We start from the raw sequence: 17,408 nt of genomic DNA, 5'->3' as shown, positions 1-17,408 counted from the left end.
AGTTCACTAATATTGACTCTCAAATGCTCTCATGTAATGAATTATGCTGAGCGTTTGGACGCTTGTATATAAGGGGTTGTATGAGTGAGAGAAAATCGAACATCTAATTCGAAACCAATATAGCAGGATAAGCGATCATACAATAAATATGTGAGGATAATTATAAGAAATTGGGGATTATGTATAATTACCGGTGAATATTTTCAATCACCGGTAATTTCAGTGGATTAATCACATTTATCGTAACTTATATCTATAAATTGCATGATAAATACACAGTATACAGGTTGCGTATAAATAAATGTCCACCTTCTCAAGTCTATTAAAATAAAGTGAAATAAAATAAATAAATAAAAAATGAAATCTACGATCTCAAATTTCAAGTTATCAGGTGAGAACATTATTATTTTTAAATAATTATTTGTCTTAATTAATTTAAGTCATTAACCAGTTTAAACCGGTTTACGAGAACTCCAAAACTTTTTTGCCAGCCAAGAAAAAATTGAAAATGAAAATTGCCATTTATGCTTTATTTGTGTGTGTGTGTGATGTGCGTGTAAGATTAGATTTGCGTTTTCTGGGTATTTAAAAAAAGTATCAAATAATAAAAAATAAAAAAAATTAAACTAACCCAAAAAACGATGTACTTAAAACTATAAATAAATTTATTAAAAGTATATAATAAAACAAAATAAAAAATCAATTCAGTATTTCTTTAAAGACAAGTGAAGTCTTTCAATTCCTACTATCAGCTCACACTCTTTCTATATATACATCTTGTTCCAATTTTCAATCGTTAATAAAATACTTTTTGTTCATCCAATCAAGTTCAATACATTTTTTTAAACTTGTTGTGGATGACACTTGGTGTTAATACAGTTTTTTTTTCAAATATTATATAATTAATTAAATGTGTCCAGTAATTTCTATTTAGGCGCCAAATCCATCGCCAAGCTCTATTTTACCACTTAATATTGTAATTCTGTCTTATGAATATACATATTTATATTAATTGCAATTATTTAATAAAAAAGTAACTAAATAAAAAAAAAATTGTTGACCTTAGTACGAATCGACTTTATATATATATATATATATATATATATATATATATATATATATATATATATATATATATATATATATATATATATATATATATATATATATATATATATATATATTACTTGTTTATTTATCGATCGAGTTTGAGATAGCTACAACAGTAGAATAAAAGTAATTTTTAAACTTTTAATTAAAATGAAATATAGTTGTCTACAATCAGAACACACTGCGCATGCGTGAATTTTCAACGCCAGTTGGCGTAACGCTAATGCATGAATTTTCTACGCCAATTAGGGTAACGCAATGCAGATTAGAAATTTTTTATTTCCTTTATTCTGTTTTATTTTGATTTAAAAGTACTTCAGAATGAATCCGAAAGATCGAGTCATTAACAATTTTTAATTTTAAATGCATCAAACACTACGAAAACGAACAGAATCATTTGAAATAATCGATAGAAAACATGTTAAGCCTAATCTCTTTAGCGTGAAAAAGAAAAACAACTGAAGCCTACTCATTGGCGGTGGGAAAATGAAGACTTTGGCGGAAAAGTTAGTTTTTAATTAATTAAAAATTAACCACTCAATTTACCGTAATAAATAATAGCCTATGTCCTATTCCAGACTATTATCTATCTCTATGCTAAATTTCATCCACTTTCGTTCAGCCGTTCTGGCGTGATTGACTAACAAACATCCATCCATCCATCCAAACTTTCACATTTATAATAGTAGTATAGATGTATGCCCCAAATGTGTGAGTTCTTAGTCAGATATTCTGGCCTGTACAACGCTAACATATAAACTCGCAAATAGATATGCATCCCCTTTTATAATTATTAAAGGTGTTCTCTAATTGTCTTTCTGATTCATTTGGAATATAAAATTCATTTTTATTAATTTCCATAAATGTCATCATGTACATCATGTCATTTCTTGTTGCCCAGTACTCCCCTTTATTCCGATTTATTTTCATTTGAATTCCATGGTGTGGTGTAATCGACGAGATAATCAGATTTCAAAAACGTAAACATGATTTCTTTCTTACGTCGTGAACACAGAAAATCTGAGTGGTCCCATGAAAAAGCGCTCTAAATAGGATGAAAACTTTGAAATTGTAAAAGTGGGTTGTGCCATTGTATAGTAAGAAAACGGTCAAGAAAAAGAATCTAGAAAATTGATACTGAATGACAATGCAATTAGTGTTGGCAATTAGAAATGCTCTAGAATTTGTCTCTCAACGCAATATAAAAAGGGCAAAGATAATTTCTGACTCCAGATTAGCTTTAATAGCCCTTGATTCCGTTGGTGAAACAAAAAAAAATTATTAATGTATATAAAAGAAAAGGCTGCTGAACTTGGGATTGAAATGATCTGGATCAGAGCTCATCAGGGATATATTGGAAATGAAAAAGCAGATACACTAGACAAGGCAGCCTTAAAATTAGAAACCCAAGAAATATTTTTTATGAGTCCAAAATCCAACATAGAAATGAGACTCAAAAACTAATAATTAAAGATTGGCAGGAGAGGTGGAATAATTCCATCAAGAAGCGAACAACCTGTCAGCATTTTGAAAACGTTTCTGTTAACCGAAATGAGGGTGATTTTTATCTTAATCAAGTATACACTGGACATGGTGCATTTTCTGTACATCAAAGTCGTTTATTTGGCAAAAGTTCGACTTGTCAGTGTGGCAACGAAAAATGATCTACAAATCAAGTAATCAAAGCCTGTACAGTGTACAATGTGGTGAGAAAACTGAATCAGATGGCCAAGAATTTGGATGTCTCTTGACTTCAAAGAACTCATACAAATCCGTCATTAAATCTTCTATTAGGGACATTTTGTCAAAGATCTTTTAGTTATCTCCTAAATAAAAAAAATTAGCGTACATTTAATATATTTTATGCCTTTTTAATGTTTCACAATTGAATATGTAATGTTTTATTTATTCTTTTTTCTGTGTGTTTTATCTAGAAGATTCTTTATTGTTTGCAAGTGTCCAATGTCATCAAATGTCGTTTGTTCCTTCGTGCTAGGTGGTGTTGCTCATCGGCTTCCGCATCAAGTTTCTCGCATGTCCTCTGGCTAGGTCGGATTATTGCTTGCAGAGTATATAGAGTATGAATTTGATATGGTTGCTTTGCTATATATGTAAAATTTTATTTAATATTATAAATTAACAATCCGTACGTGAAAACAAAGCCACAAGCTGACAGCAGAAGACTCCTTTTAATTTTTATCATTCCACCAGCAAACAAATAGATGGTGTTTTTTTTCCCGAATTTTGTCTAAAACATAGAATTCTTTCCTCTTATCCAAAATGTCAAAGTTAAATTTTTCAATCAGTAAACTAGCTGTCTCCTTTATTGTTGTAATTTCTTCTGGAATCTTAGAACCGTGAATCGTCAGAATGGTTATTAAAGCGACTGCTGCTAAACTGTTTACAATTAGTTCTACTATGATGTAAGGCGGAATAGGTCTCTCAAGGGGTATAGACATAACAATATACAAATTCAGAAATCTACCCAAAAAGATAGTAAAAAGGGGTATTGATAAAATTTTTTAAAAAGATTTATGTTTTCTTCTAAGGTTTTATATTCCTTCCGTATTTCAACGTATTTTGCTGAAATTATGAATGAATCCATATCTTTCAAGTTATTATTAAATTTACCAAGCATATAAACACAGTTGTGTGTTAGCAGTAACATAGATAAACAAACCAGACAGGGAAGCTGGATGTATATCATGAAATAGATGCAGTATCCAAAGAAATTAAGAGCTACTTAGAGTTTTTGGTATTGAAAATTATATCCGAATACCCACAAAATAGTGGCATCCTTTTCTATATAAGGCAAATAGGTAAAGACAGACGCAATAAAGAGCGGTAAAATGAAGCACATTAATAACACATATATCTTCATGAAACGCAAGCGAGTTTTCTTCAAATTATTTCTTGATGAGTTCGGGTGAGAATTCCATGAAACGATAAGAGTTTTGATATTTTTCTTCTGGTGATTTATGGAGTGTGGCAAAGCTACAGAAAAGAGAGTGGTAAAAATGGAACACATAGATACCTTTATTTGATTTTCATGATAACTTGACGCCAAACCAATCAGCACTAGGTACACAGAAAATATGTGAAGTAAAACAATGTGACATTTAAAGCACTTTTTCAATCCATTGATATCTCGTTTTTTGAAAAATCCGAAGAAATGAATAATCAATAAAATAGAATGCATCGAGTTCGTTTTCGCTTAGTTTGTTTTTGTCATTGTTAATTAATAAACAAATATCACTCTTTAAATGCAATGTAAAGCCATCTGAAAATCATATATGCCCGATGCCCGATGCAAAAGTGACTCAAAATGGCCGTTTCGAAATATATTCTCCCCTCTCCCCTCTTTCAAGTCCTATATGTATTACCGTAAAATATCTGGAATAAAATTAATTGATTAAACAGTGAATTTCATTTGAATTGTACGCACCTCCATGTTCGTGCAAAATTACAAATGGTTCAATTTTACAATAACATTGTAATAAAATAGAATTGAAGATCTATGTTTCATCACAAAAATAGTCTTTTCTTTGATGCAATATAAACGATTTAAAATGAAAGTTAGTCCATTATACTTTTTTTGTTGAAGAAAAGGCATTAACTATCACGACTTTATTAATCAAGGAGATTAATTCTTAGAAATTTATTTTCACCTTAGATTAAAATTCCATTTTCAATCTGCCGGAGTGTTGTTGCGAAGTTTAATTTCTTATGGTATTTTCTAATACCAAAGTTGTAAAAAGCATATTTATATAAGAATTAATAGAAATCACTCTGTTAATTTTTTTTAAAATCAAGGATTTCATTGTGATTTTAATATACCAACCAGATGTTCAATTGTTGAGGTAGAGGTTTTCTTCATACTTCTTTTGGCTATATCAATCGAAAATGATGGTTAAATGGGCAAACTACCCTTCATGATATATCTACTATATGTAAGATTTTGTGCGAAATAAAAAATATCAGAATCGATATATGATATATTTTTTTAATTATCTTGATTTTCCATATTTGGCAAGGTTTTCCTTCTAGAGAATGAGCGGTAAATCAATGCTTTTAAAATATTTCTTGGAAATGGACGATAGTTGAGAGAAGTGCACCATTGATAAGATATGAAATTCCAATGATCTTCCTTTAGACACTGATGATATTAATTTTATATGAAGTTTTTAGTAGCATGTTTATTAAAGTTTGAAAGCCAGCAAAAATCAAGCTAAGTTCAATTAGTTAACTATATATTTCTCTAATTAAAATAAATGCAAATTTAATTATGAGAAACAATTTTTGTAAGTCAATTTTTTTTTATATCGTAATTGTTCACATTATTTCAAATTTATATTTTCAAGAAATTACTGTTTTTCCCATGTTATATTTAGTAAACATCTGTCTGTTCCAGTAAATACGGAATCATCGCTAGTTTTACATTTGTTATTTATTTAGTTTTTACTGCAAACGATAATTTTAAATTTTATTATTGTCGAGATTTAAAAAAAATAATAAATTAAACAGTAATTTTTCAAATTATTCTTTTTTTAATGCATTTCTACATATTTTTTATTTATATATATTTTGTACTCTGTTAGAGCATACAATGGCGTTTCTCGCTATTAAAATGCTTTCATGCCTAATATTTGAAACATAAAATTTATTTTATTTAAAATATTACAATATACCAAATAATTTCATTGTCAATTTTTTTTAATGACTTGAACCAAACGATTTTTAAAAATTGCCGACAATTATTTTTCTCCATTTATTCATATTTGTTTTATTAATACTCCGAATTGTATTCATAATTGCAAAAGTTTAGGAAAAGCTATTTTTATTTGAGTGATTATCTTGAGATCACTTTTAAGAATTTTTAGTTACTTTAAAACCTATAAAAGCCTTGACAAAAGATGTATTCAGTAATTTTTTTTTAAATGACGTTCTGTGTAGTTCAAAGGGTAAAAAAGATAAAACTTTAACATCTAGTTAATCAAATATCTGATTAATCTTTGTCCTTTGAAAAGTTGACAGCATTTTCTCTTGTCTTTTATAATAAATATACGAAATTTGATTGAATTCGGACCAGTTGATTAGGAGCATGCATAAATAAATAACTATAATGACTTTTATTTTATATAAAGATAAACCGTCTTTGACAAGCGGTTATTCCTCCAACCTATTAATAGAACTAATTTAATTACGCCAACCAACCTTGGAGAAAGTCTTAATACACCAAAGGAAGTATTATTTCAAATTATATAAACAAAATAAGCATACAACATTCATATTACTTGGTTACATACTTTCAGTGAAGAGAATCAGTTCAAATGAAATATGTCTCAAAAATGGAGGATGGGCGGACGCAGTTCCTTATGACATATTTACGGATTACGAAAAACCTTTCAAATGAAGCTGAAATTGGCGAAATCAGTACAGGGACGAAGCTGGAGAGCTTTATCAACAATTCAATTTCCATACAGCAAACTTGAAAATAAAATTTTTCAGTTTTTCTTATACGTAGTTTTGAAAAAATATTGTAATCGTCAAAAAATTTGAAGTTCGAGATTTTGACGTGTCTTCACGTTTTAAATCTCCCTGAATTCGAAAAACAAATTTTTGGAAAATATACGGCTGTATGTGACAAAGATAGTTCAAACATACTTTAAGTCAAATGGATGAAATTTAGTACACAGGTATTCACACCAAATTTGCAGATTTCTTTCAAATTTTGAGTAAAATGTGTTTAGGGGAAGTTCGTCTGTCCGACTGTTCGAATACAATTTGACACGATCATTACAAAACGAAGAGAGACAGATAGATAAAATTTCTTTTCTTTTCGACATCCATAGTAAATACACCTGTCAAATTTTGAGTCAAATCTAACGACAGGTTGACAGTCTGTCGGTCTGTAATTTCAGAAACACGTAAACGCGATAATTCAAAAGCATAGTGATTTAAATATGTCAAATTTGGTGTGGGATTTTGTAACTGCATGTGCTGTTTTGCGGCAAATTTTTTCTCAATCGGTCGAGAAAAACCGAGCCTGAAAAACAAATTCGATTTTCAAGTACTATTAATCACTTGCCAAGGATTAATGGACAAAGAACTCGCCGAAGTTGGCATGATAGACTCGGTAAAAAGGTTAAATTCACGACAAAAATTACTTCTTCGTAACTATTGCACACCAATACCAACTAAGGCGTTGACTGGTAAGAAAAATTTATCAGAGTGTGAGAGAGATTTCAGGGGTAGACCACACCAGCAGTTAATGTTTCTTATTCGTACTTTATTTATCATCTTGTAAGTTTAAATTATAAATTTTAAGACGTCCGATGAGCTTGAACGTTGACTTTAGAGGTTCATATATCTAATTTGAGGAAGGTTTTTCAGTGGTTCATGGGAAAACGATAAAAATCTTTTTATTTTTTGGCCTCAGCGACATTTTTTAGCTTGATGGGAATAACTCCCATGCCATCAAAATTGGAACGAAAGAGAAATACAATGACTAGAATGCAGTATTTTTTCTTGCAGGATTCAGAAAATTGTGCGTCTCTGTTTTTTCTCTTGACCCGTTCAACGCAAAACAGAATTAATTATTCGTTTCGATTTAATCGAAACATTTTATGAGTTATATTATCACCAGATATATGAAAATAGAAATAAAAAAAATAACAGCCGTCTCTCTGTTATCTCATGCAATGACAAGTTGAATATCTTATGTCTTTGCAAAATATCTTACTCAACATTTCACTGAAAGCGGGACAAAATGATATGCATTATATTTAACAGAAGCAAATAAACAACAAAATACATCGAGGCTGCATAAATTTATATTCTTTATGGTTCTATGGGAATAATGCAAAAAAACGTTTCCTTACTTTTCTACAGGATGTCCGTGTAGCAGGATGGCGATTAAAACTATTAAATGGAGATACAAACACAAGTGAAAATTTCAAATAATTTCAAATTACAAATTTCAAAATAAATCCGGCCACTTTTATAGAAAACTCAGAAAATGATGTAAAATATAATTAGAACAAGAACTATTTTTTAATGCTTTGAATTTAGAATAAATAAGATGTATACTTATTCGGTAGTTATTTTTTCTGGCTCCAGGTTTATTCAGTGATTTTCAGATTTCAACAAGATTGCCAAACTCTTATATACCTATGATGCCAAAATAGTTTCATTCTTTGGCGATTTTCAAATGAAGCCAAGATCGCCAAGTCCCATTATGTATAAAATGCATGTTTGAGTTTTTTGGTAATTTATCGTGATTGCCATAAAAATAAACAAACACGATTTACATTCCAAATGTAAATGTAAAATGCACAATGTCTCTGACCGAAATATGTTGTCAAAATGTATTCCTTTTCACATCTCTCAGTACATCAGTCGGTTCATCGTGAATACTAGTTGAGTTAAATATCAGTAAAAATTTCTTTACATAATTTGGTTAATTCAAAAAAGCATATTTAAATATTTAATTATGATAAAAATTAAATAGCGTTCTAATAATAGCCTTCTACCTATTCTTTTTATTATGCATGTAAACAATCTGAAAGAAATTAAGCCTCTTAACATCAAGGATCTATTTGAAACTTAGCAATCTAGTTCATTTATCGTCTGACATTATATCGTAAATCTACATACTACAACTTTAATTCATAATCTTCATGTTAGCTACTATATAGGTATTGAGCAGAATCTTCCATCTTCAGATTTCAACAATGGAAAGAAATCACATGATTAAATATTCGACGAAGAGAGTGAGACTTTGAAACTTAAGAATTTAAGAAAAAGAATTGCTATGAAATATTGCAGATAAATTAATATAAAAAGAACATTTTTCGAATCTTAGCATCTTGTGAAAGCCATTTTTGAATAGCAACATTTTCGGAAGTTTTCAAGTGAAGAAATCAAGATCCGGTTAAATTTTTAATTCATTAAAATCTAAATTAAAATTTCAAAGAAAGCTCATACATGCGCATGCGTATTTTCATTCTTTTTTATACAGTACATCAATCACAATTTTGATCATAATTATAAATTGATCAAATTTGATTTTTAATCATACTGCTTAGCTTGTGCATCTCCGATTAAATACACTCACATAGCCACACATTTAACTTTATTTTTAGCAAAGATATCCCCTTATTGCCTTTCAGTTGTATAATTGTCTTATTTATTTTTTGTCAATTTCCACAGATGTATCCATAGTTAATGGAAACATTTCCCGCTACCTAGTATAGTATTTTATTCTGATTTATTTCAACTTTTACTGCATGACTTAATGTAAATGGTGAGTCATATAAATTGAAAATGTGAATAATTTTTGTACATTGTGAAACTTGAAAGAGCCTATGGAAAAACTCTCTAAATATAGTGAAAACTGAAAGATGGTAACATAAAAACTGCTTCATTATACTTAGAATATGATACACGAATTTGACATGGTTGCTTTACGATATCTTTCAATTTCATCCGATGCTATAAATTAGCAGTCCATATGTGAAAACAAACCCGCAAGCTGACAGCAGAAAACTCCTTTTAATTTCAATCATACCACCAGCAGTCAAAAAGATGGTGTTTTTTTTCCTAATTTCGTCTAAAACACAATATTCTTTTCTCTTATCCAAAATGTCGAAGTTATATTTATTAATCAATAAACTAGCTGTCTCCTTTATTTTTGAAATGGTTTCTGGAATCTTGGAGCAGTGAATCGTCAGAATGGTTATTAAAGCGACTGCGGCAAGACTGTCTACCACTGATTCGATTATGTTATGAGGACGAATAAATCTCTGAAGGGATAGAGACATAACCATGTACAAATTCATGAATTTACTCAAAAAGAGAAAAAACAAAGGTCCTGAAAAAATACCTTTTAAAAGTTTTATATTTTCTTCTAAGGTATTATATTTTTCCCGTATTTCAATGCATTTGGCAGAAATTGTGAATGAATCGATATAAATCAAGGTTTTATTGAATTTACTTAGCAAATGAATACAGTGATGTACTAATAGTAAAATAGGCAGAGAAACCAGAAAGGGAAATTGGATATACGTTATAAAATATATGCAGTATCCAAAGAAATTCAGAACTGCTATGATCACTTGATTGTGAAATTGGTATCCAAATACCCAAAAATCAAAACTTCTGTTATTTACGTAAGCCAGGTAGGAAAACAGAGAAGCAAGAAAGAGCGGTAAAATGAAGCACACTGATAACAGAACCATCTTCATGAAACGCAAGTGTGTTTTCTCCAAATTATTTCTTGTTGAATTCGGGTGAGAATTCCATGAAACGATTAGAGTTTTGATATTTTTCTTCTGGAGGTTCATGGTGTGTGGCAAAGCGACAGAAAAGAGAATATTGAAAATGTAACATATAACTATTTTAAACTGATTTTGATGAAAACTTGACACCAAACCAGTCAGCACTAAGTACACAGAAAACACAGGGAATGAAAATAGGTAACATTTAAAGCACCGGCTCAACCAATTGATATTTCGTTTTTCAAAAAAGCCGAAGAAATGCATTATCAAGAAAATAGAATGTGTCGAGTTAAATTTCGCTGAGTAAATTTTGGTCATTATTAATTAATAGACAGATATTATTCTTTAATGCAGTTTAAAATCATCTGAAGATACAAGTGCTAAAGATACAGTCACTGAAATGATTTCATTTTTGGAAGTAATTAACATATTTTTAGGTCTACTGATTTAATATGACTCTTTTCTAAGATCTGAGTTTTTTTACATGGATAGATATTTTCGTAATACATCTGCAGCAAAAGAAAATGTTCAAGTAGACATTTCAATTTTAATGAGAGGCACTTTCTAACGGGCCAGAGTTTTTAATAATATTATAATATATCGATATTGCTCCTCAACTGCTGAATTCGATAGCTGTCCATAGCATTATCGTTTCCTTTGTGCAAGCTGTGATACAAACGGTGCAAAATAATCGATATATAATTAAGTTTATAGAATATTTTAAAAGGTTTATCTTCTTCTCAGGCTGAAATCACGTTTTTAATCAGATAGAGTGTTGTTATGAAATTTATTTTCTTAAAATATTTTAAATGCCAAAAGCGTAAAAAGTGTATTTCTAAGAATCAATAGAATCTTTAATATGCATTAAATCAATCTTCCTAAAGCCATTGATTTTATTGGGTTTTTAATTTACCAATATTAATAAAATATTAATACATAAAATAATAATTCTTATAATGTTTCAAAACTTAATTTGTCAGACAAACAAACTGTAATCTCTGTCTCTATCTATGAAATGTTTACATATTGTTAATCTATTTGCAAAATCTTCTTAAACGTAGAACAAATGTTAATTTCATTTACTATTGCAATTTGACATATACTACCAGATAAAAAGTTTCATCAAATATGAAACCAAAATATATGAAAACACAATAGTCTTTATACTATAAAGAGAGATAAAAAAAAGTTAGAAATATTAAATTTCTATACATTATTATCTATACATTATTATTGTCTATACATTATCTATTTCTATACATTATTATCTATACATTATTATCTATACATTATCTATTTCTATACATTATTATCTATACATTATTATTATCTATACATTATTATTATCTATACATTATTATTAACTATACATTATCTATTTCTATACATTATTCTATACATTACAACATAGAAATATTAAATTTCTATGGTTGCCAAAATTAATTTCCAGCAGCTGTTATATTCATGAACGAACTCCATGAAACTTAATTTTAACCAATAATTGAAAAAAATGACTTAATGAACTACAATGAAATTTGCTATTAAATTTTGCGGATTTAACCATTTCACTGCTTTATTTTCTTTCCTACATATTTAATAAGATGACACCTTCTATTTTGGGAATATTCTCTTATTTTGATTCAAATGGAAATCCATTGAATACTTGACTTATCTATGTATATGAAGTAATTTTAATATTGAATTATAATCGTTGTAAATGGTTTATTTTTTGCTTATAACTATCAAAATTCGATAAATCGATGCACATATGGAACTCGGGCAAGACAGTTTAAGGGGTTAAGAAAATCATTGTAGTTAAAATTTGAAAAGAGAATAATTTAATAATAAAGAATAATTAGATTTTTTAGTTTTAAAAAATAAAACTGTTTTTCTTATTTCCACCATTTTTAATTTTTTGAATTTTAGTTATAAATATGAAGGGAGATTGAATCCATTTTTCCTTTTAATTTAGCACTATTTGAAGCCACGGGTATTGATTCATCACTTCATTAAATTAATTGATTAATCGATAAAAAATTACCAAATATTTTAAAAAGTGTATTGTTTTAGACAAAACACAGTTGCATAAAATTTCGAATTTCTAGCATAAAAAGTGAAAAGCGACTTCGAAATTCCACATTTACGATGTTGAACAAATAAAGTAAAATCTTATAACTTTAAACAAGCAATTCTTGTATAAATATAAATTTATTTCGTGTGTTTAGTCTTTAGCAATTTTGATCACATTTTATATTTCCATAAGATTTTGCTTTTTCGATAAGATTTTATAACGGTTAATTTTATATAAGATTTTATAATTATCTAGTGGACAGTATCCATCCAGAAGGTCAAGATTCTATTGTAATGACCCACATGTTTGCATTGTTTCAACTTAAATTTTATGGTAGCAGTAAACAAGAAAAGACTGATCACAAAGTAACTACTACTTTATTACATACAATATTCATTATAGTTAGAGTTTCACAAGCTTCCCAAATGCAAAAAATATTTTACCGAAATCAAAGGAGGGCTAGTAAAAAACAGAATGAACACTAAATAATTAAGTAACAAAAATCGTACAATTTTGTAGCATTGTCAAATATCGATAAAATAAATTTACAGAATTCCAACACTTTGAATTAAAAAATTAAATTATATTTAAACAAAACAAAGATAAAATATCATAAATTGAGGCGAGATAGTCTGAATGAGTGTCAGATGATTTTATTACGATAATGCTTGTATGCTTGCAAACAACCTGTAATCTGCATTACGGCACAAGCATTACAGTGTTTGCATGACAAAAGATCCTTCAAAACGCTTTACAGAACAGTTTGTTAAACCTAGGCATTGGTGCATTTTCGAATAAGCAACCGAAAGTGGATTGAGAAAATATTTTTTTTTTTTCAAAATGAATAAATTTGTGAAAAACGAAAATTTTATTAATTAAAAAAGATTAGGATAATATATTTTGTCAAGCATTTGTGGATATGTTATTATATGATTCAATACATTCACTTAGATGCAATAAATAAATATGAAGCTACTAATGTTATTATTTATTAAATATTGAGAATAAAACAATTAAAAATAAACCAAAGAAAAGTAATTAATCTAAGACACAATTTATTAGTTAAATTTTTAAATTCGCGTCAAAATTTTAATCATTCTGGACGTAACCATTATAAGCTAACTCTGTAAAAAAGCATTTATGGCCTCATCCAAAGATCATAATTTTAAGTTAGGCGCAAGGTGGGGTGGAATAGGATCTCAATTAGAGAATATGCGAATATGTTTCTGGAGAAGACTCAGCTTATCATTTCTTTAGATTTAGAATAAGAAAGCCAAAAGTAAAAATGGTACCGATCAAACTAATCATGAACTTTGGAGACAGATCAGCGATGCCGCCAGCTGACAAAACTGGAAATGCTTTCTTCTTCATATTATTCAAGGATAAAATAACACCAGCAAATGATTTGTGGTCTTCAAGGAGTGTGTCTATCAGCAATGAGAGAGTAGCCTGCAATTTTTCGTGACGGTCACGGATACCTGAAGCACAAAACGAAATTCCAAAGAGGGAAGAGGGAGCGGAAACTATTATAAAAATATTCTCGCAAATCTTTGGAATGGAAAAATCTTTTCCCTCTGTAAGCATGAAATCCGACAAGAAGCAAAACATAGTTAACGCTTGATTGCAAATAAATGCGAAGCAAATAAGAGAAATCGCATTCTGAAGTTGGCGCATCGTTTCGAATAGTCGCGCATGCATCCGAATGTCGTCTCGCATTTTATTCCTACTATTTCCTTCAAGAAGTGCAGATGGACATCGCAGTGCAGTTGCATAGAGATAGTCCAATCTTTTCTGATATCTGGTCAGAAATTCGCTGAACTCAAAAAAGAAGATACCACACATCATGGCAACTAAACAAGGATATACAAACTGATAAGAGTAGGCTAAATGGATTATGAAAAAGCGAGTCAAAATGGCAGAAGTACCATCTTGAAATATGTCGTAGAAATTGTAGAAAAACTTTAAACAACAATTAAAGGTTATTGTCATAGCAGATATAGATCCTAGTGTTGTACATAAGAAAATAATGCCAAAAAGAATGATGCTGACAGGTTTGTTTCTCTTCATTTGGTGATAATTTAACGCCATACTCTCCAATCTGCTGTAACGATCAACTAATTGTTGTAACAGAAATTGTTTTGATTGCACGATGTAGTGAATAATTAAAGGAAAAGGGGTAGCTGCAATATAACTCAACGAAAGCTTACACTCCAGCCTGTCGTAAAATTGTGTACTGAAACACAGCATACTGACTACGGACAGATTATAAATTGGCATCAGATGAATAAAGACAATATAGAATTTAGATAATATTTTAGTAATTGTCTTTTTATGAACGTCATTCTTCAAAATATCGATGCCATTCGTTTGAAGAGCAATCCAAAGGAATTTATACTGCTGCGAGATTTTATAATTGAAGTTCGATTCCCAGGTTACTTTTCTATCAAGTTGTTTTCCATTGAATCCAGTTCTCATTCTTGGATACTTTCTGATATCGAATCGAATTATATTTAATGGTTTTAAATAGAGTCAAATTATTTAGAAGCATTCACAGTTTTTGCCATCTCCCAGAACATTTATGGGTGTTAAGTATCAGAAGGAAATATTAGTCTCCGGATACTGAAAATCTTTTAAATCTCTTCAATTGAAATTTGGTTAGGTTCATTAATCTAGAATACAGCAAAAGGTGAACACCATCACCAATATCACAACTATAAAGAACAACATATACCACTTGTGTTGATTATCTTTCTGTTCTGTGAGAGAAGTAAAAATATCATTATAATTTGATTGTATGAATTTCTAGTACTTTCATTGATTTTCTACTTTGTAAGATGGATTGCTGATGGTTTAATTTATTAGTTTTCCCTGGTGTCGTTTTTGTTGATATAAATATTCCACCTATTCTTTGTTTCCTTTTTGAAAAGAGAGGCTTTATCTATTTTTTTTTGTTTAGTTGTGATAAAATGGAAATTTTGCTGTCACTCTATGTATTTGGACAATTCAAATCACAATAATGTAATAAAAAATTCGTGAAATCAAATTATATTTATATTAGAGAAAATTGCTTTATATTTTTGTTGATGTATAAAAGTATAAGATTAGCCAGAATATAACAGACACTCCTCTGATACAGCTTTTTTTATTTTATAAAAATGCTCTTTACTATAAAGAATTTGCGGAATAAAAAGATTTAATGGATTAAAAAAAGTTTATAAATCAAACCAGTAAAGTTGATATTTTTCATAATGGCAATAACAAAAATGAGATTAAAATTTCTTGTTTCTAATCCAGTTTAATTTACTTTCTACTAAAACACAGTTCTATATGCCTAAATTTTATGTATTTACTGCTTCATTGTCTAGACAATATAATCAATTTATTCTGTTCTAAACTGTAATTTGAAGCTATCGCAAACAGACAAGCCGCCATGCACAAAGACATAATTAAAAATAGTGTTGTACCAACTAAGAAAAAAAATTTTTTTTTCAATATCTGGAGCCTGAATTTGTAGAGAGTTATAATGCTTTTTCTGGTTGTACTTGTAAGACTATTAAAATATTTGTTAATGAAAAATCATGTAAACAAATTGAAATCATACCAAAGTCAATGTAAGTGCAAATATTTTATAGAAGTTCACTTTTAAAATGCACTGAAAAGTAAAATATTCTGAGAAAAATATTTCTGCTTTTTTTTAACTTTTATTTCTATTTTGTTCTTTCATTTTTAAATATTGTGGAAACCTTGACAGAATTTTACCTTGAAAGCCCTTAAAAAGTACTAGCACACTATAGAAAGAATCAAAAATTAATTAATTTGCAAATAAACTATAAAAAATATTTCAAATTTATTCTTTCAAGGAGAACACAGATCTTTTTAAAAATTCAAATTTCTAATAGTAGACACAGATCTTTTTAAAAATTCAAATTTCTAATAGTAGACACAGATCTTTTTAAAAATTCAAATTTCTAATAGTAGACACAGATCTTTTTAAAAATTCAATAATGCAAGCGAAAAGTTGACTGAAAATTTCCGTTTTTAAAAACGTCAAACAAGTCAAGTGAAATAAAAGTTTGGAAATGCATTCATTTCCTTCGCATTAATAAATAAGAAATATGAGAGAAAATTGAGTCGTGCATATTTTAGCAGCAAAATAAATGATAAACCGTAAAATAAATACAAAATTTCGCTAAAGTACTTGGTCTTTGTCAAATGAAATGAACATTCTCTAGATCCATTATTTTTATTGTTTACAAAGAAAAAGAAAAACACTTAATAAAGTCGTAACACGAAACATTTTCATCTATGATAATTGATGTGAATACAACATTTTTTTGTCATTTGTCTGTTCTTTCACTTATGTATAAATCGCCATCTATCGAATGTTTTTTAAATTATCATTATTTTTTCCCCCTCACCCAAAATATCTGCCGTTACGTATCGATACTGAATCTGGAAATCGTTTTTTATTTTGCTTAATTTTTTCGAGTCTTATGAATTTTTAAAGTTTTTAAGGACTTTTTGCCTGCCCGGTATAATACCTTTATTAGAGAGTGTTCTAAAAGGTTTTGGGAAAAGTACTGTCGCTGGGTTAACACCATCTTTTATTGAAATGAATGCATAAATTTCTGGCATTCTGAAAGCAAGCATTTGAAAAAAACAGAACATTTTTTTAAAATTTTAAACATTAATTCAAATTTTAAAATTTTTTAACTAATCTTTAGAATATGATATCTTTTCAAAGAATAATATGTCAATAACATTGAATCTGTTTGAAAACTTAGAAAGATAATGTAGAATCTAGAAAAGCAATCCCAAAGAAAAATCCAAATGTACAATTTGTTTTGGGGCAAATTAAACAAAAATTTATTAACAGTTGGCTTGCACAAGATAAAACTTAATATGAACAAACAAAACTGCAAAATGAATACCATTCATTTTTTTAAAAA

This window comes from Argiope bruennichi, chromosome 9, assembly GCF_947563725.1.
Source record: "Argiope bruennichi chromosome 9, qqArgBrue1.1, whole genome shotgun sequence".
Classification (NCBI taxonomy): Eukaryota; Metazoa; Arthropoda; class Arachnida; order Araneae; family Araneidae; genus Argiope; species Argiope bruennichi.
Note: the sequence above shows the minus strand (reverse complement) of the source record.